The sequence below is a fragment of the Tachyglossus aculeatus genome, unplaced genomic scaffold (genome assembly GCF_015852505.1).
Source record: "Tachyglossus aculeatus isolate mTacAcu1 unplaced genomic scaffold, mTacAcu1.pri scaffold_225_arrow_ctg1, whole genome shotgun sequence".
Taxonomy (NCBI): domain Eukaryota; kingdom Metazoa; phylum Chordata; class Mammalia; order Monotremata; family Tachyglossidae; genus Tachyglossus; species Tachyglossus aculeatus.
The window spans coordinates 97,087-120,683 of NW_024044941.1; the positions used below are offsets into that span (position 1 = coordinate 97,087).

The following is a 23,597-nucleotide window of genomic DNA, read 5'->3' on the forward strand; positions in this document are numbered from 1 at the left end:
TGTTGGTAGAATTAACTCCATCAGGCCTGAGCTCCCCAAGGTCACCCCTTCCCCTTCTCCATCCCCCCCACCAACCTCAACCCTCTCCACTTCTCTCCCATCCTTCCCAGCAGTAACTTCAGATGAGATCTCCTCCCTTCTCTCAAGTGCTACTCCATCCACCTGTGCTTCAGACCTCATTCCCTCTCATCTTATGAAAACTCTCATCCCTTCCCTTCTCCCGTCCTTAACTTCCCACTTCAACCACTCCTTCCCCACTGGTTCCTTCCCCTCTGCCTTCAAACATGCCCATGTCTCCCCCATCTAAAAAATCTGTGTCTTGACCCCACCCCCCTTCTAGTTATCGCCCAATTTCCCTCCTACCCTTCCTTTCCAAACTCCTAGAACGAGTCATTTACCCTCGCTGTCTCGAATTCCTCAACGCCAACTCTTTCCTTGACCCCCTCCAATCTGGCATCCGTCTGCTACACTCCACCGAAACTGCCCTCTCAAAGGTCACCAATGACCTCCTTCTTGCCAAATCCAATGGCTCCTAATCATAATCTTCCTTGACCTCTCAGCTGCCTTTGACACTGTGGATCACACCCTTATCCTCAACACGCTATCCAAACCTTGGCTTCACAGACTCCATCCTCTCCTGGTTCTCCTCTTATCTCTCCAATTATTCATTCTCAATCTCCTTTGCGGGCACCTCCTCCCCAACCCATTCCCTTACTGTAGGGGATCCTCAAGGTTCCGTTTTGGGTCCCCCTCTGTTCCCTATGTACACTCACTCCCTTGGTGAACTTATTCGCTCCCATGGCTTCAACTATGATCTCTACGCTGATGACAACGAAATCTACATCTCCGCCCATGCTCTCTCTCCCTCCCTCCAGGCTCGTCTCTCCTCCTGCCTTCAGGACATCTCCATCTGGATGAGCGTGGCTCAGTGGAAAGAACCCGGGCTTGTGAGGCAGAGGTCGTTGGTTCTAATCCCGACTCTGCCACTTGTCAGCTGTGTGACTGGCCAAGTCACTGAACTTCTCTGGGCCTCAGTTACCTCATCTGTAAAATGGGGATGAGGACTGTGAGCCCCACGTGGGACAACCTAATCACTTTGTATCCCTCCAGCCCTTAGAACAGTGCTTGGTACATAGTAAGCACTTAAAATATTATTATTATCATTATTATTATTATTATTACCTAAAACTCAATATGCCCAAGACTGAAATCCTTATCTTCCCTCCCAAACCCAGACCTCTCCCTGATTTTTCCGACACTGTAGATGGCACAACCATCTTTCCCGTCTCACAAGCCTTGGTGTCATCCTCGACTCCGATCTCTCGTTCACCCCCAACATCCAATCTGTCACCAAAACCTGCCGGTCTCACCTCCACAACATCGCCAAGATCCGCCCTTTCCTCTCCATCCAAACGGCTACCTTGCTGGTTCAATCTCTCATTTTATCCCAACTGGATTACTGCATCAGCCTACTCTCTGATCTCCCATCCTCCTGCCTCTCCCCACTTCAGTCTATACTTCACGCCGCTGTCCGGATCATCTTTGTGCAGAAAGGCTCTGGGCATGTTACTACACTCCTCAGAAATTTCCAGTGGCTGCCTGTCAACTTACACATCAAGCAAAATCTCCTAGCTGTCGACTTCAAGGCTCTCCATCACCTCGTCCCCTCCAACATCACCTTCCTTCTCTCCTTTTACAGCCCAGCCCCCACCCTCCACTCCTCTGGCGCTAACCTCTTCACTGTACCTCGTTCTCACCTCTCCCACCGTCAACCCCCGACCCACGTCCTCCCCCTGGCCTGGAATGCCGTCCTTCCACACATCCGCCAAACTAGCTCTCTTCCTCCCTTCAAAGCCCTATTGAGAGCTCACCTCCTCCATGAGGCCTTCCCAGACTGAGCCTCCTTTTTCCTCTCCTCCACCCCATCCCTCCCGCCCTACCTACTTCCCCTCCCCAAATCATGTGTTTTTATGTTTGTACAGATTTATTACTCTATATATTTGACTTGTACGTATTTACTAGTCAATTTATTTTGTTATTGGTGTGCATTTAGCCTTGTTCTGACGACTTGATACCTGTCCACATGTTTTGTTTTGTTTTCTGTCTCCCTCTTCTAGACTGTGAGCCCATTGTTATGAAGGGACCATCTCTATGTGTTGTCAATTTGTACTTCCCAAGCACTTAGTACAGTGCTTTGAACACAGTAAACAGTCAATAAACAGGATTGAATGACTAACCGACACTGCTTCTCAGAATACCTAGCTTCTTTATCAGAATAAGGATTCCTCCTCAATTGTGCAATCGTGTGACCTCAAGAACAGATATATGCTGTACATTTAAAATGAATCCTTTCCACATGTTCTTCATACCATTAACAATTTCCTGCCAGTTGCTTTTTCTGTGAAGTACCATTTCAAGCTTTTTGTTTTACTTCAAGCACTAGGATAATAGCAAATTTCACGGAGTACCTAAAACTTTTTCATAAACATACAGGTTAAAAATGGATTTTTTCATGAAGCACAAAATGAATGGAAGCAGCATGGCATAGTGGATGGAGCACAGGCCTGGGAGTCAGAAGATCGTGGGTTCTGATCCTACCTCTGCTAATTTTCTGCTGTGTGACCTTGGGCAAGTCACTTAAATTCTCAGTGCCTCGGTTACCTCATCTGTAAAATAAGGATTAAGACAGTAAGCCCCATGTAGTGTAGGGATTGTGTCCAACCCGATTTGCATGCATCCACCCCAGTGCTTAGTACAGTGCCTGATATGTAGTAATCGCTTAACAAGTAGCACAATCATTATTACTAATTTTATTGCTCATATTGTTCTGAAAACTAATTTTATTTATCATTGCAATTTCTATCTTTAGAATCATTTCACTTATTTGTGTAATTCCGATTATTATGAAAACAACATTTTAAATATACTTTAAAGTGGTATATACACTTTAAATTGCATATTTACTCTCTAAACTCCATGCATCCCTAAGTTGGCCAGTTTAAAGTAGGAGTGACTTCTAAATGATACTTTAGAATATATGAAATGCCACTTTTTCAGAAAACCAAGGCATTCTTTATACCTATTAATTGCCTCATCCATAAAGGATGCTGCAATCATTATTTCTATTGCTATTTAATAGAGGGTAATATTGAAGCACAAATAAACTAAGTAATTCAATCTTGGTAAGAACACAGTGCCGCTTCGTTAGAACAAGTATTCAGACCATTAGTGCACCTTTATCTCTCAGATTTTAAATATCTAAATGACAACTTTATGATCTATTCTAATATACCTTTAAAGAGTCAGTATTCATAGCGAATAAACAACTGACCAGGTAGAGCAGCTGTGTAAAACGTGTGTTACATATTAGATAATACATAATGCATAATAATACATAATACATAATGTATAATACATAATACATAGATATTACATAATGGATAAATTGGAGTTGAAAAAATGGGAAATGGAGAGTAAAATCCACCAAGGTAAATGAGTCCTGGTCGAATCTGCATCAAGGTTTGTGTCAAGTTCTGAACTCTTGTTTAAAATTTATCATCCAACATTTTCCTCTACTCATTTGTCTTGATAATTTTGCCCACTATTCTGTGAACAAAAGCAAAGCCATCTACCCCAAATTAAAACCATTTCCCCAAGAGTCACCCCCTTCACATCCTCAGGAACCTCCTTTCCCTGCATCTATCAGTCCATCAGTCAATCAATCAAACAGCCCCCTCCTTCCTCTCCTCCTCCTCCCCCTCCCCATCCCCCCAACCTTACCTCCTTCCCCGCCTCATAGCACCTGTATATATGTATATATGTTTGTACATATTTATTACTCCATTTATTTATTTTATTTGTACATATTTATTCTAATCATTTTATTTTGTTAATATGTTTTGTTTGGTTCTCTGTCTCTCCCTTCTAGACTGTGAGCCCACTGTTGGGTAGGGACCGTCTCTATATGTTGCCAACTTGTACTTCCCAAGCGCTTAATACAGTGCTCTGCACACGGTAAGCGCTTAATAAATACGATTGAATGAATGAATGAATGGTGTTCATTGGTTCCCTACTGAGGGCAAAGCACTGTATTAAGTGCTTGGGAGAGCACAATGCAACAAAGTGAGTAGGTACATTCCCTGCTCACCAGGAGCTTAAAGCCTAGCAGGGGAGATGGATGTTAAAACTAACTATGAATTTGTACATAAATGCTTGTGGGACAGAGGATGGTGTGAATAACAGTTCCTAAGAGTTCAGGAATGCATAGTTAGAGGGCGTAGGGACAATGAGGATTTAGTCGGGAAGGCTTCTTGGAGGTAATATGATTTGAGTAAGGCGTTGAATGTGGGGAGAGTGTTCGTTTAGGTGTATTTGGAAAGGGAGGGAACTCCTGTTCAGAAGAAGACTGCAGGTGAAGGGTTGATGGTGAGTAGATGAGATCGAGGTATATTGAGTAAGTTGCTGTTAGAGTAGTGAAGTGTGTGGAAATCAGTGAGGTAAGGTAAGAGGGAGCGATCTAATTGAATTCTTGAAAGCCTGTGTTAAGGAGTTTCTGGTTGATGGTGGAAGGGCAACCACTGGACGTTCTTGAGGAGCTGGGAGATGAAGACTGAGTATTTTTAGAACAATGTTCCAGGTAATATAATGAAGTACAGACTGGAGTGGAAAGAAACAGGAAGCAGGGAGGTCAACAAGGAGGCTGATGTAGTAATCAAGGTGGAATTTAATAAGTGCTTGGATCAGCATTATAGCAGTTTGGATGGAGAGGAAAGGATGAATATTTGTGATGTTGTGAAGAGAGTACCAGCAGGATTAGGGAACAGATTGAATATATGGGTTGAGTGAGAGAGATAAATTGAGGATAATACTAAGGTTATAGGCTTGTGAGATAGGGAGAATTGTAGGGTTTACAGCTATGGGAAAGACTGGAGAAGGACAGGGTTTCGTTCATTCATTCAATCGTATTTATTGAGCGCTTACTGTGTGCAGAGCAGTGTATTAAGCGCTTAGGAAGTCCAAGTTGGCAACACATAGAGATGGTCCCTACCCAACAACGGGCTCACAGTCTAGGTTTGGGTAGAAAGATGAGGAATTCTGTTTTGGACATATTAAGTGTGAGGTGTCCGTGGGACAACCAGTAGAGATGAACTGAAGGCAGGAGGAAATGCAAGATTCAGTGAACAAACTATTAAGGAAAACTGTTATTCGTCTTGACGGGAAACCTGCCACCTCTAGAAGGATCCCCAAACACCATTAGAGCTTTGTGCAGGGATGGCAGATTCACTTTGCCTATTTTTTGATTTGACCTGTAACTCAGAGAGCTGCCAAAGCTTTCCCACTGTCAGTGAGCTTCAGTAGGGCAGATTGTGACTACCAACTCCATTGTGTTGTGTTTTCCCAGGTGTGAGGTACAGTGCTCTGTGATTGATTGCTTGATTAATAGGAAGAAATCCCTTCTGGCTAGAGAATTATAAATTGCATTTTAATTTTAATGGTGGGAAAAGAATCCTCCTTTGGAACATGAGTGATTGATCGAGGTTTGGTTCAGAATTAGGTGTTTGGTAGATTCATTCACTCATCCATTTATACTTTTGAGCACTTACTGTGGGCAGAGCACTGTACTAAGTGCTTGGGAGAGTCCAATCTCGCAATAGAAATATCCAGACCCTGCTCATAATGAGCTTACAGGACTATTAGAGTATCATGTAGCAACCCCAGTGCATAGTAGAGTGCTTTGTACATAGTTAACACTTAATGAATATCATTATTATTATCATCATCAATATTATTATTATTAAGAAGCAGTTCATGTGTTAATATCGATGTTTAGACTGAACCAGATTTCCTGTGGCTACAGGATAGCTTTTCCTTTTACAACATCTCTACTGAAGGAATAAAATGAAAGACAGAGGCATCAAGAAAACAAATCATGTTTTCCTTTCATAGAATGTTACCTCCCCTGCTTGACTGTAAGCTCTTTGTGGGGAGGGATCATGCCTACCAACTTTATTGTACTGTACTCTTTCAAGGGCTTAGTGCAGTGCTGTATATGCTGCAATACCTCAATAAATACCATGGATCACAGAATGATGTATCCTCTTGCCCAGGAAGATGTATCTTCTTGCCTCTTCCTCTGTGGGAAAAGGAGTCTAGCCTAAAGCCCTAGTAGTAGTAGGAATAGCATATAGCAAGTGCTTGCTGTGTGCAGAGCACTGTACTAAGTGCCCGGAGAGAATACGTAGGTGGAAATTAGCCATGGTCCTTGCCCCCCAGGGGCCTAACAGTAAGAAGAGACAGCCTGACTCGGCAACTAGAATGAAGGATCGGAATGAAGGAGGACAAGTACATTGACGAAGAGATCTCTCTAATTGTCATGGGAGAGTCACTGTCCAGCACCTGACATTTGGGCCTATAATGTGCTCTGGGAAAATGACACTATTCACTGCTATTGAGTTAATCAAGGCTATTGAGAAGAACTAGCAAATGCTTGTGAAGAATCCAGCCTCAATTGTGAATTATATCCTGTACTTTGAAAATGCTAAACCTTGTAGCAATAATGGTACGCCCTCGTGTATAGCAATCCACAGAAATAACACTGCTTGAATCCCCCCGTCACTGAAACTCAGCCTGCGAAACATGGGCTATTGGCTTCCTGATTATTTTTTCTTTAATTCCTTGTAAGACTGTGTCGGTATGGTCAGTTTTGAAGGAGCCATGTGTGGTCAAAACCTCTACTCTGATGTCCTGTTCAAAGTTAGCACAGGGTTTGCAGAGAAGGAAAGAAGAAGCTACATTTCCCAGGAAGAGAAAGGGATGGCCTATGACTTTCTGGCAGTACAGTAAGGGATTGTTCTGGGTTGTTCTGGATTGTTCATATTCTGTCCTAATCCTCCTCGACCTCTCAGCTGCCTTTGACACTGTGGACCACCCCCTTCTCCTCAACACGCTATCTGACCTGGGCTTCACAGACTCCGTCCTCTCCTGGTTCTCCTCTTATCTCTCCGGTCGTTCTTTCTCAGTCTCTTTTGCAGGCTCCTCCTCCCCCTCCCATCCTCTTACTGTGGGGGTTCCCCAAGGTTCAGTGCTTGGTCCCCTTCTGTTCTCAATCTACACCCACTCCCTTGGTGACCTCATTCGCTCCCACGGCTTCAACTATCATCTCTACGCTGATGACACCCAGATCTACATCTCTGCCCCTACTCTCTCCCCCTCCCTCCGGGCTCGCATCTCCTCCTGCCTTCAGGACATCTCCATCTGGATGTCCGCCCGCCACCTAAAGCTCAACATGTCGAAGACTGAGCTCCTTGTCTTCCCTCCCAAACCTTGTCCTCTCCCTGACTTTCCCATCTCTGTTGACGGCACTACCATCCTTCCCGTCTCACAAGCCCGCAACCTTGGTGTCATCCTCGACTCCGCTCTCTCATTCACCCCTCACATCCAAGCCGTCACCAAAACCTGCCGGTCTCAGCTCCGCAACATTGCCAAGATCCGCCCTTTCCTCTCCATCCAAACTGCTACCCTGCTCATTCAAGCTCTCATCCTATCCCGTCTGGACTACTGCACCAGCCTTCTCTCTGATCTCCCATCCTCGTGTCTCTCTCCACTTCAATCCATACTTCATGCTGCTGCCCGGATTATCTTTGTCCAGAAACGCTCTGGGCATATTACTCCCCTCCTCAAAAATCTCCAGTGGCTACCAATCAATCTGCGCATCAGGCAGAAACTCCTCACCCTGGGCTTCAAGGCTCTCCATCACCTCGCCCCCTCCTACCTCACCTCCCTTCTCTCCTTCTACTGCCCAGCCCTCAACCTCCGCTCCTCCACCGCTAATCTCCTCACTGTACCTCGTTCTCGCCTGTCCCGCCGTCGACCCCCGGCCCACGTCATCCCCCGGGCCTGGAATGCCCTCCCTCTGCCCCTCCGCCAAGCTAGCTCTCTTCCTCCCTTCAAGGCCCTGCTGAGAGCTCACCTCCTCCAGGAGGCCTTCCCAGACTGAGCCCCTTCCTTCCTCTCCCCCTCGTCCCCCTCTCCATCCCCCCATCTTACCTCCTTCCCTTCCCCACAGCACCTGTATATATGTATATATGGTTGTACATATGTATTACTCTATTTATTTATTTATTTATTTATTTTACTTGTACATTTCTATCCTATTTATTTTATTTTGTTGGTATGTTTAGTTCTGTTCTCTGTCTCCCCCTTTTAGACTGTGAGCCCACTGTTGGGTAGGGACTGTCTCTATGTGTTGCCAATTTGTACTTCCCAAGCGCTTAGTACAGTGCTCTGCACATAGTAAGCGCTCAATAAATACGATTGATTGATTGATTGATTGAAGCTAAGCATTTTGAGTTCCCTTGTTTGAAGAGGGAAATATTTCTTTCACTCTTTCTCTCCTGGTATTGGTAGAGGGAACAGGTTTTCATATTCTAGGCAGAGTGGGTCTATGTGAATAGGAAGTTCATATCCCCTAATTGAGGGAAGGGAGGTTCAGGGAAGTGATACTTAATAGTCCATTTTATAGTTTTTCAAGTGTACATCGTTGTGATTTGAAACCATTATTTTAATTTACTTTCTCACATCCTTTTCAAGTGTATTTATTAGCAGACATAGAAATCAGAGCTTTATGGTTCTCCAAAGGAGTTCCCTTTCAAATCCTACATCTCTTTTACTCATTTTGAACACCCGGTTTGGTGAAAGACTTTTAAAGTGTCTCGCTGTAGGTATTTAAGTGAGGTGGCTCCTTGCTAACGTCTCTGTGCTGATACTTGAAACTCTTGGTATTTACAAATGACAGGTGTGTCATTTCCAAACTGTCTTGATCGAAAACTCAGTGAATCTAAGTTCTGCTCAACTGGAGAAACTTTAGGTAACCTGAGAGGCGGCTGCAGGCGATTTCTAGGCAGAAAAAGAGAAAATGCACGCATTATAAAACACTTACTCCGAAAGTATAACAGTTGGCAATCGGTAGGTATTGATTTTCCTTCTTAGGTGCTGTCATTAGCTACTTGAAAAAAGCTTTTACAATGTAATTTCAGAACTGTTGGGATGGAGAAATACACAGGACTATGCTCTGGCTAAATATGAGGTTTACTACTTTAGCAGCTACCTGACGACAATTTCTGAAACTGGAACACCGTTCAGTCAGTAATCTCTAGTACATGGAATGAAGTTTGCTTTTTACTCAAATTAAAAATCTGTTAGACTAATTCAATTTATACTTTTGTGGTTCATTTGTGATGATGTTGTCAACCCATCTACTAATTTGAATAAATTCTTTTCAAAATAATCTTGATAATCAGTCTTAGAATTTGAATGGTAAGACTTAGGCATTACCATGAGCTACATTTCAGATGAGATTTTATTTTCAATTGTTGTCTTAAAGAAGCAATTATTTATTTTATCTCCCACATCTTATTCAGGGACTAGTTCAATGAAGCATATTTACCATTACTTTCGTCAAAGTGAAAACCAAGAATAAAAAATCTTTTAACTTGAAGAAATTATGAATCTTCTGAGGGATAAAATGACTTCAATTTTTCAATGTCCCACACCTGTGATTAATCCACTAGGCCATACTGCTTCCCACTCCTGTCTTGGTCCACTACATACAATCTGTTTTCTTTCCCTTTCACTTCACTCGGGATCACATTTGCTACAATCAACAGTGATCTCTTCCTTGTTCTATTCCTCCTGGTCATCTAAGTTGCCTTTATCACTGTGGATGACACTTTCCTCCTGAAAACACGGTTTTATCATGATTTTCCTTCTGCTTCTTTGGCTGCTTTCTCTCCGTCCCTTTTATTTGTCCTCTTCTTCCCCTCGTCTGCTCTGACAGGTGGGTGTTCATCAGGGTTCTCTTCTGGGGTCTCCTATTTATTGGTCCTCTTCTTCCCCTCGTCTGCTCTGACAGGTGGGTGTTCATCAGGGTTCTCTTCTGGGGTCTCCTACTCTTCAGATTTTATATTTGCTCCTACTTGGAGTCCATCCACTCCCATCCCAAATCCATTTGGCTGGCATTGTGCACCCTCCATGTCTGCAGTTTTGCTCTTGCCCTCAAGACATCTCCATTTGGATGTCCCAGCCAGAACCTCAAACTTATTGTGCTCTCCCCTCTCCAGTTCGTACTTTATTCCTACTGCCCGTATCATTTTTCTAAAAAATAAGTTAGTCCTTTACTCCCCACTCCTCAATAGCCTCCAGTGGTTGCTCCCACCTCTGCGTCAAAAACAAACTCCTCACCATCAGCTTTGAAGGATGTCAATCAGCTCTCCCTGTCCTAACTTACCCTGTTGATCTCCTACTACAACCCAGATTGCTCAACCTCATCTCTGCACCTCACTATCACATGTTTCCCCTCAAATTCCTTGTCAAAGGCATGCCTCTGGCCTGGAATTCCCTCCCCTTTGACATTTCTCCCAAGAGGCCTTCCCTGACTAAACTCTTATTCTCTCTCCTTTCCGTGTCACCCATACACTTGGATGTGTACCCTTGAGAACACCCTACAGCACTTAGGTACGTAACCCTACACTCTTTCTACTGGTAATTTATTTTAATGTCTGTCTCCCACTTTAGACTGAAAGCCCTTTGTAGGCAGAGCTCATGTCTACATGCACTATTATATTGTACTCTCCCAAACATGTAGTTCAGTGATCTGCACCCAGTAAGTGCTCAGTAAATAGCATTGACTGTTTCAAAACTGACCTCTTTATTCATCCTCCTAAATCCCCACCTCCGCTCAACTTTCCCATCATGGTTGACAAAATAATCTCCACAGTTTCTAAAATGTGCACCCTTGGAAATATCCTTGATTCCTCTTTCAACTATCACATTCAGTCTGTTGCTAAATCTATCTTTTTTCTCCTCCACAATATTTCCCAGATCCACCCTTTCCTCTCCTCCAAGAAACGTGTCTACTCTATCTCTTTGACAACTGTATGTGTCTCCTTACTTTTCTTTGTATCTGCTCTTTCTGGTCAACAGTGCTCTTGGTTGTTTTGGATCATCTTTCTAAACATTGTTGGGAACACCTTTCTCCAGCCTTCAAAAAAAATGACACAAAAGCTTTTGCCATCAGCTTTATGGCACTTCTTTGACTTGTTCCCTCTTACTCATCCACTCTCTTCAACCGTTACACCCCAGCTCACATGCTTTGTTCTTTTTAACTTAACCTACTACTCGTTGTACCTCGTTCCCTTCTCTCCCATCTCCAACAACTGATTCACGAGTCCGTCTTCCCTGAAACACCTTCCCCCTTCAAATCAATCACATCACAACGCTCCCACCTTCAAAGCCGTTCTGACATCCTGTCATCCCCAGGTGACTTCCCCCTTTTAAATTTTCTTCACCCCAGTCCCCCTACACTCCTAACCTGTTTGTAACATCTTAGCCCTTTTGAGCTAACTTGCAACCTCTCATTTCATTTTTGTAAATATCGTTTCATATGCCATACAATTTGAGCATTGCTTCCTCCTGTTTGTAAGTAATTATTTGTTCATCTGTGTCCTCCACTAAATTACAAGCTCTGTGTGACAGGCATCAGGTATTCCCTCCCAAGCACTTTGTTGCGGTTACTCTGATTACAGTAGGTACCAATTCATTAATTCAATCATATTTATTGAGCTCATATTTACTGTGTGCAGAACATTGTATCAGTCACTCATATTTATTGAGCGCTTACTTTGTTCACAGCACTGTACTAAGTGCTAGGGAAATTAAGACAATGATATAACAGATGCATTCCCTGCCCACAATGAGCTTACAGTCCAGAGCTACAGTCTAGGTACCAAATAAATATTATTGATGGATTGATTGTAGAGTGTTGCTGAGATGTTATTGGAGGTTTTCAGCCCTAACTCCCATCTGAAAGGGTCCCCATAGCTATTTCAGGAGCCCCTGGACCTCAGTTAGCTTCTGCTGGTCCTAAAGCCCTCTGGTGCTTTCATTATTCTACCTCAGGTTTGCAGATGTTTTTTTTGAGTGCTCCCCAAGACCTCGCATTCCTATTGTTCTGACCACTCTATGGCTGAAGTCCATCTCCTCCAAGTTGAAGGGATCAATGGGAACAAGCCTACAAACCCCCTCAGAGGCTGGCTACAAGAAGCTCATGGAGAAAAATACTCCCTCCTCTTTCTGCGACTTCCCAGGTCCATTGTTGTTACTGTTAATGGTATTTGTTAGGTGCTTACTATGTGTCTGGCTCTGTACTAAGAAGTATGGTAGATACAAGGTATTCAAGTTGGACATAGACTATGTCTCACATGGCGCTCACAGTCTTAATCTCCATTTTACAGATGAGGTAACTGAGGTCCAGAGAAGTGAAGTTATTTGCCCTAGGCTACAAAGTGGACAGGTGGTGGATCTGGGATTAGACCCCAGGTCCTCCTGACTTCCAGGCCCTCCTGACTTCCAGGCCCAGGCTCTACCCACTAGGCCATGCTGCTTTTCAGGTCTCCCTGGCCCCAGGAGCTTTTCCCCCAGCTCAACTGCCGACAGACACCAAGATCGGCGATCTCAATAAAGTTCTATTTCCATAATTTGACAGCAATAAACGGAATTCCAGTCTAATCTGCCATTCCCAGAACTACTACCTTTCCTCCTAGGACCCTTTGTAGTATTTCCTGTAGGAATCCTGGCACCCATGATCCTCTGGTTCTTTTATCTCTACTTTTAGAGCAACCCAGATTACACTCCTACCATAATAACAACAACAACAACAACAACAACAACAATAATAATAATAATAATAACAATGGCACTTGTTAAGCACTTACTATGTGCCAAGCACTGTTCTAAAACCTGGAGTAGATACAAATCATTCACGTTAGCCTCATGGGCCTCAAAGTCCTAATCCCCATTTTAAAGATGAGATAGTTGAGACCCAGAGAAGTTAAGTGACTTGCCCAAGGTCACACAGCAGACATGTGACAGAGCCGGGATTAGAACTCGAGTCTTTCTGATTCCCAGCCCCGTGCCCTATCCACCAGACAATGCTGCTTCTCTCCAAGTCCTCTGGATGCAAGGTTTCCCAGTGTCCTTTTCCACCAAGCTCAGAGCAGGAGCTCTGCTCCCCCGGAGTCCTACCTCTGGACCCGAACCTGCTGGGTATCATACCCTCACCCATATCATCTCTGATAAATGACAACAATTATCGTATTTCTTAAATGCTTACTATGTGCCAAGCACTGTTCTAAGCATTGGAGTAGATGCAAGGTGATCAGGTTGTCTTAGTCTTAATCCCCATTTTCCAGATGAGGTAACTGAGACACAGAGAAGTGAAGTGACTTGCTCAAGGTAACACAGAAGACACGTGGAGGAGCTGGGATTAGAACCCACATCCTCTGACTCCCAAACCCATGCTCTATCCACTAGATCACACTGCTTCTTCACTAAGCCACCCTGCTTCCTCCCTCCCTGGGACCTGTGTCTATTCAGGCTCCTAGCATGAGCTCTCAGTCTGTGTGCAGAGCAATGTACTAAGTGCTTGGAAGAGAATGAAAAAAAGAGTTGAGGGTCACGTTCCCTGCCCACATTGAGGTTACCGCCTGGAATTCCTTTCTGCTCTCCCAGGCTCACATTTCTCTTCCTTTCGGACCCAAGATGGTCTAGAATCTTCGTCCCCAACTATCAATCATATTTATTGAACACTCACTGTGTGCAGAGCACTGTACTAAGAGGTTGGGAGAGCATAAAGCATCAATTGGTAAACACGTTCGCTTCTCACAACAAGCTCACAGTCTAGGTACACAGCTCTCCTCCTCTCACATTCAGATGGACTAGAATCTTCTTATCTAAGTACCAAATAATCAATCAACTAATCAATCGTATTTATATTGATGCTGTTGATGCCTGCTTACTTCTTTTGACGTCTATCTCACCCCTTCTAGACTGTGAGCCCATTATAGGCAGGGATTGTCTCTCCTTGTTGCTGAATTCTACTTTCCAAGCACCGAGAACAGTGCTCTGCACATAGTAAATGCTCAATAAATATGAATGAACGAATGAATGAATTTATTGAGTGCTTACTGTTTGCAGAGCTCTGTACTGAGCGCTTGGGGGAGTACAACATAGCACTTGCTGCTATAAAATGATTCTGGAGCCTGAGCCTCAGGGGGAAAGATATATTTTTGTTTTCAATGGTATTTGTTAAGCACTATGTCCCAGGCACTGTACGAAGCGCTGGGGTAGATACAAGCTGATCAGGTTGCACATGGTCAATGTCCCTCATGGGGCTCACAGTCTTAATCCCCATTTTACGGGTGAGATAACTGAGGCACACAGAAGTTAAGTGACTTACCCAAGGTCACACCACAGAGCCAGGTTTAGAATCCAGGTCCTCCTGACTCCCATGCACATGCTCTATCTATTAGGTCACGCTTCACCCAGGTGCTCACAGAAACTACTTGGCACTCTCTACTTCCTCCTCAATCCTTCTCTCAGACAGTCTGGGCTAAATCTCCGCACATGGTTCAGGAAGGGTCTCTACATGGTGACTTTTCTGGCTTTCCCCTCCCTCTCCCAAGCATTAGCCCATGGAACAGTGGTCAAAGATACTTGGTAGATCAATGAGGTAATAGATTCCTTAGTCTAAGACCAGACTTTGCGTGCTTTACTGTCATTACCCAAGTTTGAGGATGTCAGAATCTGAAGTTCGTTTCTCAGGGTCACGGTTTATTTCCTTATTGCTCTTATTTTCCTTCAGTGGGTTGTTTTCCTCTCTGATATCTGAGAACATCTTCATTAGTATGTTTTTCATAATGTCTCTGCAAAGAGGCCACTAGGGGGAACCTCATAATGTCTACTAACGGGGGCTGAGCCAACCCTGAGGTTCAATTGTCAAATGCATGTAGGACATTCTGCAGAATGCATTTATTCTGGGAGCGTTTTTCTGCTTGGCACTCTCAGAAGCTGTATTTTTTATTTCCACTGAGTAGTTGTTTTCTGCTGTCAAATCCCATATTACTCTTAACAGCTGGGTCCTGTTTTTAAAGTACTATTTCTTTATAACAGCATCCCTTGCTCTTTGAAATCAAAGTGTTTTATGCCTATTCAATAATTCTGTATTTGTTCTAGTATATTCCCAAACTATGCCACATTTTAGCATTTCAGTTCGAATTTTCATTATCTAATTAAGATTAGGGACACTCATTTCCCCTATTGAAAAGTGAGTAATTTGTTGTGAGAACTTCAGTGGTTTAAATGGAAGACATGTGGGGAACGAATTAATGCGGGAGGTAGCCTACATGATGTGAGGCTTGGGTTAGAGATGAAATTTGGGCCAGGTGTTTTTTTTTTATCTTTTAAAGCTTTTTGATAAGTGCTTTCTATGTTCCAGGCCTTGTATTAAGCAAAGAGCACTGTACTGTACTCCTGAGACATCCGGGGAAGCTCCCTCTCTTTGTTGTCCGTCCTACCCCTTCCCTTCACAGCCCTACTGAGAGCTCACCTCATCCAGGAGCCCTTCCCAGCCTGAGCCCCCTCTTTCTCTCCCCCTCCTCCCCCTCCCGCTGCCTTACCTCCTTCCCCTCCCCACAGCACCTGTATACATACATGTATATATATATATATATATATATATATTACTCTATTTCTTTAACTTGTACATATTTACTATTCTATTTATTTTATTTTGTTAATATGTTTTGTTTTGTTGTCTGTCTCCCCCCTCTAGACTGTGAGCCCGCTGTTGGGTAGGGACCGGCTCTATATGTTGACAACTTGCACTTCCCAAGCGCTTAGTATAGTGCTCTTCACACAGTAAGTGCTCAATTAATACGATTGAATGAATGAATGAATGAATGAATGAATGAATGAACAGCAGCTCCCTCCTCACCCAACTCCCTCAGCCATATCCCTCTCCCCACCTGGAAACCCCTTCTCCCGTCACATCTGACAGGCCACCACTGTCCCTGATCTGGACTGTGTAATTGATGCATTGAGCTCTCATTCACTGAGCACTTTAGGGACTCACCTCCTGTAGCACTTATGAATGTATTTTTAAATTCCGTTACTTTCCTGTAATTACTTTGGTGTCTGTCTCCCTCACTAGATTGCAAACTCCTTGAAGGCAGAACGCATGTCTATTAATTCAATAATACTCTCCCAAGTGTTGAGAATAGTGCTCTTTCTAGAGTAAGTTTTCAATACTATTAATTGAATGGCTGATTAATTGGATGGATGGCCCTGGGTACCTTGTTCCATTGTCGATTTTGTGAGATAAAATTTGAGGAAATTGGCAAGTGTCCCACGATAGTATGTCATTTGGGCCTCTTCTAAGATCAAGCAATGGCCAGAGCAATGTATTAAGTCATCATTATAATCTATTGTGTTTATTAAGAGTTTACTTTGTGCAAAGCACTGTACTAAGTGCTTGGCTCTGTACAATGTAGCAGAGTTGGGAGACATGTTACCTGCCCATAATAAGTTTACAGTCTAGAGGGGGAAACAGACAGATCCGGCTGGATATCAGAGGGAGGCATTAAAGGTGTACTGTCAAATCAGAGGAAGGAACATGGCCATCACTCAGTGGAGTGAAATGATCACTTCCCTGCGTGGGGGAACCAATCAGAGGAGGGGATTGGAAGAGCAGCTCTAAAAACAATGCTTAAATGGGGAAATCCCAACAGCCAGGAAGTCCTGAGGAAGTCTCTCAAATTTAAATTAGTAAACCACATACCTATCATATTCACGTTCTGATTTCTAATTAATCTCCTCCTCTTTTTCCCCTAATAAAACAAAATAATAATGAGATCAATGATTGTTATATATAGTAGTATAGCATACGTAGCATATGACTGTATTATAGTTTATGGTGTATGCAGTACATGTTGGCTTACTGTGAGCCGAGCAGTGTAGTACCTGCTGGTGTTGACATGAATCAATCATGTTGGACACAATTCCAGTCCCACGGGGTGCGCGGGGATCACAGGCTAAGGGGGAGGGAGGACAGGTACTTAATCCTCATTTTATAGATAAGGAAACTGTGGCACAGGGAAATTTGGATGCTTTCCTCCAGTTATGTAACAGACGAGCGGCAGAACCGGGATTTCACCCTGGATCCACTGAGTCCAGGCCCGGTGGTCTTTCCACCAGGCCACGCTTTTTCTCTTCCACTCACTAGGTGACACATCCCCTCAGAGCGGGACAGTCTCCACCACCCTCCTTTGAATCAGTCTTATGGGACCCAATCACCTCAGGAGCCACCCTCTCTGAGAAGTACTATCCACCCATCCATCCATCCATCCACCTGAGAGCCAGCACCCGTTCCCTCCAGAACCAGCCTCCCACACGGGAACTATGTGCCCTGCCCAAAGGAGTCACCCCAACTTCGTTTCTCCCTTTAGAACTGCCCTCCCCCACCTCCGGGAACTAACCCTCCTCACAGGAGTCATCCTCCCCTACTGAAGCTCCCCTCCACCTCCTCCCCACCTAGACTTTCTTCCCCCATCCCAACTAGAATCACTGCCTCCACCCCATTTCCCCTCATCCCCTCCCCCCACCCCCGCCAGCCTAACGAGCCTCCCCAACCACCCTCCCTTTCCTCTCCCTCCATCATCATCATCATCATCAATCGTATTTATTGAGCACTTACTGTGTGCAGAGCACTGTACTAAGCGCTTGGGAAGTACAAGTTGGCAACATATAGAGACAGTCCCTACCCATCAGTGGGCTCACAGTCCATGACTCAGCTGTCTTTATGACCCTGCTATGGGGCCTTGGCCCCCGGCTCAGTGAGGTGAGTGGCTCTGTCCAGGCCCAGACAGAGGATCGGGCAGAGCCAGGAAGGAGGATGTGGATCATCCTGGAATCCCTCCTGTTCCCAATCCTCTCCATCCTCTGGGGTCTTAAGTGGCCCCTCCCTGATGAGAGATTCACCCACGTATTCCTCGGGCTGCTACTCTGGCACATCTGGTGGGGCCACCTCAAGCTTCGGGAGAAAAAATTAATATCCTGGTAGGGACCCGGGATTGACCGATCCCTGTGAGTTTCAGGGGCTTGGAAAACTGTCAGGTCTCCCAGCCCACTCTTTTTTGTTGTTGTTTTTTTTAACTTGTTTTATTGTATTTGCTAAGCACTCACTGTGTGTCAAGCATTGTTCTAAGCTCTGAGGTAGATAGACATTAATCAGGTTGGACACACTCTTTGTCCTTGTCTCATATTAGGCTCACAGGCCAAGTAGGAGGGAGAACAGGTATTGAATCCCCACTTAGAAGTTGAGGAAACTGAGGCACAGGGAGCCATCAGCATCAATGGTATTTATGGAGTGCGTACTCTATGCAGAGTGCTGTACTAAATACTTCGGAGAGTACAGTACAACAGAGCTGATAAACACGTGCCCTGCCCGCAGCAACTTTACCATTTAGGGAGGGGGCTCACAGCCTAGAGGAGGAAGTTAAGTGATTTGCCCACGATCATACAACGGGAGAGTGGCAGACCTATACTAGAATGGGTCTTCTAGCTTCCAGGCCTGGGATTTCTCCACTAGACCCCGCTGCTTCCCACTTCCTCCTAATCCTTTTTCTTGCCCTTTCACCTCCCTGTCCTCCGTCCACTGTGCAGGAGCTACCAAGAGCCCCAAGTGAGGATGGTTGCCCCAGCTTCTTAAAAGAGCCCTGACCAGGTCTCTGAGGCCTTATGGATCATGGGAGCTTGGTTATTGCTTGAGCTGAGACAAGCTCTCTGGATGCACGCCTGGTGGGCTCTTCCTCCTCCAATCTCACTCTGTCACTCTCGGTCTCCCCGCTGGCCCACCCCCAAGTCTCCAGTAACAGAACCAGGGACCAAGATTCCCTCTGAGTGAAGGGAAGATCTCCTTCTAGGGGACAAAATTCACAGGCATGGCCAGGCAGGTCACGGAGGGGGTAGGAGAGAAGAAGAGATAAAAATGGATTTTTGCCTTTTTCCTAACAGAGAGATCAGAGTCCATCTCTAAGACCTGTTAACCTCGATGCCAGCCCATTAGTTAAAGTTACTGTCCTCCCTTTCCTCCTTGTTGTACAACTCCTTGAGCTGCCCCCTCTGCACCCCCCTGATAATAATAATGATGGTATTTGTTAAGTGCTTACTATGTGCCAAGCACTGTTCTAAGCTCTGGAGTAGATACATGGTAATTGGATTGTCCCATGTGGGGATCACAGTCTTAATCCCCATTTTACAGATGAGGTAACGGAGGCACAGAGAATTTAAGCGGCTTGCCCAAAGTCACCCAGCTGACAAATGGTGGAGCCGAGACTAGAACCCACTACCTCTAACTCCCAAGCCCGTGATCTTTCCACTAAGCCACGCTGTTTCCCAGATCCCTGCCCCTGCCCAACACACACACGAGGGAGGGGGCAACTACCCTCAAGGTTCATGGCTGGCTTGGCAAGGCTTGAAGATAGTGCCCCAGGGCACAGTCCGGCCCCAAATAGCAGGGAAGAGCAAAACCCATCCCTTCCCAGGAACCCCAAGTAACCCATTCTCTTGGTTTCTAGTTCAGAGGCTGTGGCAAAAATTGAACAAGGAGCTAGAAGAGTTTCTGTTTCTCCTGAAAAAGGTGATCTACTCATTCTCTTTTCCCCCTTACTGGGCCTCCCGCCTCGACTCTCTGATGGCCCACGATGGAAGAGAAAGACCCCGGGAAGAGTCACCCAGGGTGTGGGGGAGTGTGGCATTAGTGTGAAGGGTGGTATATTGTGGGGGGAATGACCGGAAAGTGGGAAGAGGGCAGGCCCTGTGGGTGGGTGCACGTGCTGTGACAGTTGGGCACAGTTGGAGAGCCAACAGTTGCCCAGGGCTCATGACTTTCTCGGGGGAGGGGTACTTGGGGATGTTCCTCCCCCCGTCCCGCCAGGTCTCCATATGTCAGGACCAGGCTCATTTCTCATTACCGATGTGAGGGTTCTCTCAGTTCATTGACACTGGGACTATGGATGGCCGGCAGATTATCCCGATAGAGCTCTCAATATCAATAGCATTGCTAGACTAGACTTCTAGACTGTTGTTCTAGACTGTTGTTGGGTAGGGACCGTCTCTATATGTTGCTAACTTGTACTTCCCAAGCGCTTAGTACAGTGCTCTGCACACAGTAAGCGGTCAAAAAATACGATTGAATGAATAGGCAAGAGGGCTTACCTTGTGAAATGTTTTGATGTTGATTTGATAGGAATAAAATATTAATTATTATTAATTGTAAAAATAATAATAATAATAATCCTGTACCATGTACCAAGTATCGTGCTGAGGTAGATATAAGTTAACAAGATCAGACACAGTCCCTGTCCCAAATGGGGCTTACAGTATAATGAAGACACTGAGCATGTATTTAATCTCCAGTTTACAGATAAAGAAACTGAGGCAGAGGGAAGTGAAGTGCCTTTTCTGAGTTCACCTAGTAGGCAAATGGAGGAGTCAGGTTTAGAGGAAGTCCTGTTGACTCCCTGCCCGGAACTTTATCCTGGAGCCCCTGTCCTCAGCTCGAAGATTGATTTGTGTTGTCCTGAAAGGTGCCTGGAGAAGGAAATTTCCTCTCTGTGATGGTCCAGTTTCTGCCCCTGCCACATGCTCTGCTTCTGCTGCTCTCCATCAGGCAACAACCTCCACCCCTTTATTGTTCAGACCCGAACGTATTTCTTAGTGCTCTTGGCTATGGCCACACACCAGAGCCATCACACCAGCTGGGGTCAAATGCCAGTGTCTATTCTGTCAGCGGTGGTCCCTATCTAGGTTTGAGGGTCATGGAAGGGGTGGGCTTCCCTCTAGAAAAGAGAAGCAGGCCGAGAGCCAGCTGCTGAAGCTCCAAAGCGTGAAGGCCGAGTCTGTCAGTTATGGGAAACTGCTTCCCCTCAGCTGGAAAGAGTGGGTATTCTTTTACAGGCACTACAAGGACAGAGGCTCTGAGAAATCACATTGTACAGCCTGCCAGAGCCTCATAGAGAAGGTTCAGGGCGTGTCTTCATGGTACAGACCTTCCTGCTCCATACCCTCACTGCCTTTTACCGTTAGGGAGAAGATGTTTTGGCCCAGAACGTCTTTCTCCCGAGGCCCGGAGTCAGGAACTGAACCTGCCCAGAAGAGCAGATCATGGCTACTTAAGTCCTCCTCGTTGACCAAACTTTCCACTAACTTAAGAGACCCGATTTTCTCTCAAGGCAAAGGGCCTCCAACTCGACAGCTGGAGGAAAAAGATCCACGTTTGAGGGGAGCTGAGCCAGTGCTCTGGCCACGGGCCAGTTGCTCTGGCCACGGGCGAATGGCATGTCCTGAAAAAGAATCCCATGAGGAAACAGAGCCAAAATCTGCCAAAATCTGCCAAGTTGCAGACTAAGACTAGGGGGACCATGACCTCCTGCCAGCCCCCTCACCTCAGCCCAAACAACCACGGTCCCCTGGGTCTGATAATTCCAACCGCTTTCACTGGCCCCGCTCCCTGGCAGAGTGAAGCCGAGGGACTGACGACATCGTCCCAGGAGCAGAGATATCCAGAGAGCCACATGCTGCAGGTGGGAGGGCAGGAAACCCACCCAAATGATGCCCAGCACGACTCTCCTGAGAAGAGAGTCTTCTGCCATGGAATGTCCATCCCCCCGGGGTCCTCACTGATCAAGGATCCGGGCCACATTAAGGACTCGGGCCACATTAAGGACTCGGGCCACAGTGTGCCAGATGTCACGGATGGCATATCTAAGGTTCTGAGACTCGAGGACTCCCCCAGGCTGAAAAGTGAATAGTGGGCACTAGAAGACAACACTGATTCAAAGCACCATCAGTATATTGCTGGGGAAATCTCCTTCCTGGTGCACAGCGGGAGGGACCATACTGGCACCTCACCCCCGCCAGCTCCTCCTTCTTCACTGAGCGCCCCAGGTCTCTCCAGCCCCAAATATCCGGACCCAGCCATTCCACCAGCCATCCCGCCTTCCCCCACTCCAGGGTCCCTGAACAGAGACACCAGAGAACACAGAGGCCGGTTACATGGTGTGACAGAAGGGTGGAGTCCTTCCTGAAGCTCAGTTTGAAGTCGGGACCACAGAAACACCAGGGAAAAATCAAGGCTGGCGACCTGTCCAATCAATCAATCAATCAATCGTATTTATTGAGCGCTTACTGTGTGCAGAGCACTGTACTAAGCGCTTGGGAAGTACAAGTTGGCAACATATAGAGACAGTCCCTACCCAACAGTGGGCTCACAGTCTAAAAGAAGGATAGTCATTGTCCAAAGGATAGTAAAGGCCCTGGAAACTATCTTGAAGAGAAAGCACGTGGCTTTTATTTCTGGGCTTTCTCTCATACATTACCTAACTGGGCCTGTCACGGTGTCCCCATTAGGGCTGATCCGGCTGGCCGCGAGACCAGGCCATGAGCCTACCCCCACTGGAGACCAGCCTGACTGCGGTGTGGCTGACTGGGTGAATGGGGAGACATCTGAGAAGGCCCATGTCTTACCCGCTGCTGAATGCAACCAGGTTCCAATGGGCAGCAGAGGAGCGTCACCACTCCCAGGAAGCATATAATGGGGCAAGACCTCAGATCCAAACCTTGTGGGCCCCGGGACTGAAGAACGATGAGCCAGGTTCCCTCCCCATCAACTAATCCCTCTGCCCTCCCAGGTCTGCAGGCCACTTGGGAGCCATCACGGCTGTACAGAGAGGGAAGAAGGACACTAAAGACCACAGCAGGACCTCTGTCTCTGCCCTGGCAGCAAAGGTCCCAGGACCAGCCAAATCCTGGGGCCCCGTTTCTTCCACCTTGGTCCCAGCAAGGATCAGCAAGATAAACCAGTCGTCACCTCAAGCTTCGTTTTCAGCCAAGCTAAAAATGTGGCTCAGTTCTCTCGGCAAAGGCCAGCAGTCCAATATCAGCCCCAAGGCTTGGGTGACAACGGGCTCAAAGCAGCCTTGCAAGTGGAGCTCAGCATCCAGGAACAACAAGTCGCCCTTTCTTGAGAGTCTCGCTCCCTTCTCTACCATACTAATCCGTGGGGCTCACCCCCCAGGTCCTCACACTTCATCCTCAAGACGTCTTCCTGGGCCCCGGGTCGACTAGGCCCAGGGCCCCCTAAACACTGCACAAAGATGAACATTCCAACAGAGGCCTTCCTGTGCTCCGGGGGAATCAGCCAGTTCTCCCCGGAGCACAGCACCCAACTTCATTCTCCATCCTGGCCATGTTGAAAATAAATGGTTCTTCCTGCAGGAAAGCTGGGTCGTTCATTCATTCAATCGTATTTATTGAGAGCTTATTGTGTGCACAGCACTGTACCAAGTGCTTGGGAAGTACAAATCGGCAACATATAGAGATGGTCCCTACCCAACAACGGGCTCACAGTCTGGAAAGGGGAGACAGACAACAAAACAAAACAAGTAGACAGGAGACAGGTGTCAAAACCATCAGAATCAATAGAGTTATAGCTATATAAACATCATTAGTAAACGTAATAGAGTAATAAATGTGTACAAATATACACAAGTGCCGTGGGGAGGGGAAGGGGGTCGGGTGGGTGTGCGATGGAGAGGGCAGGAGGAGAAGGAGGAGAGGAAAAAGGCGGGCTCAGTCTGGGAAGGCCTCCTGGAGGCTCAGTATGGGAAGGCGGGTCTTTCGTCTGTCTCGTTGGGCCTGGGCTT

General features: G+C 46.0%; 1 pseudogene; it reads left to right on the forward strand.

The window, feature by feature from the left end:
- The first annotated feature begins 19,774 nt into the window (after positions 1 to 19,774).
- On the forward strand, positions 19,775 to 23,147 carry LOC119923721 (annotated as a pseudogene).
- Positions 23,148 to 23,597: the final 450 nt, after the last annotated feature.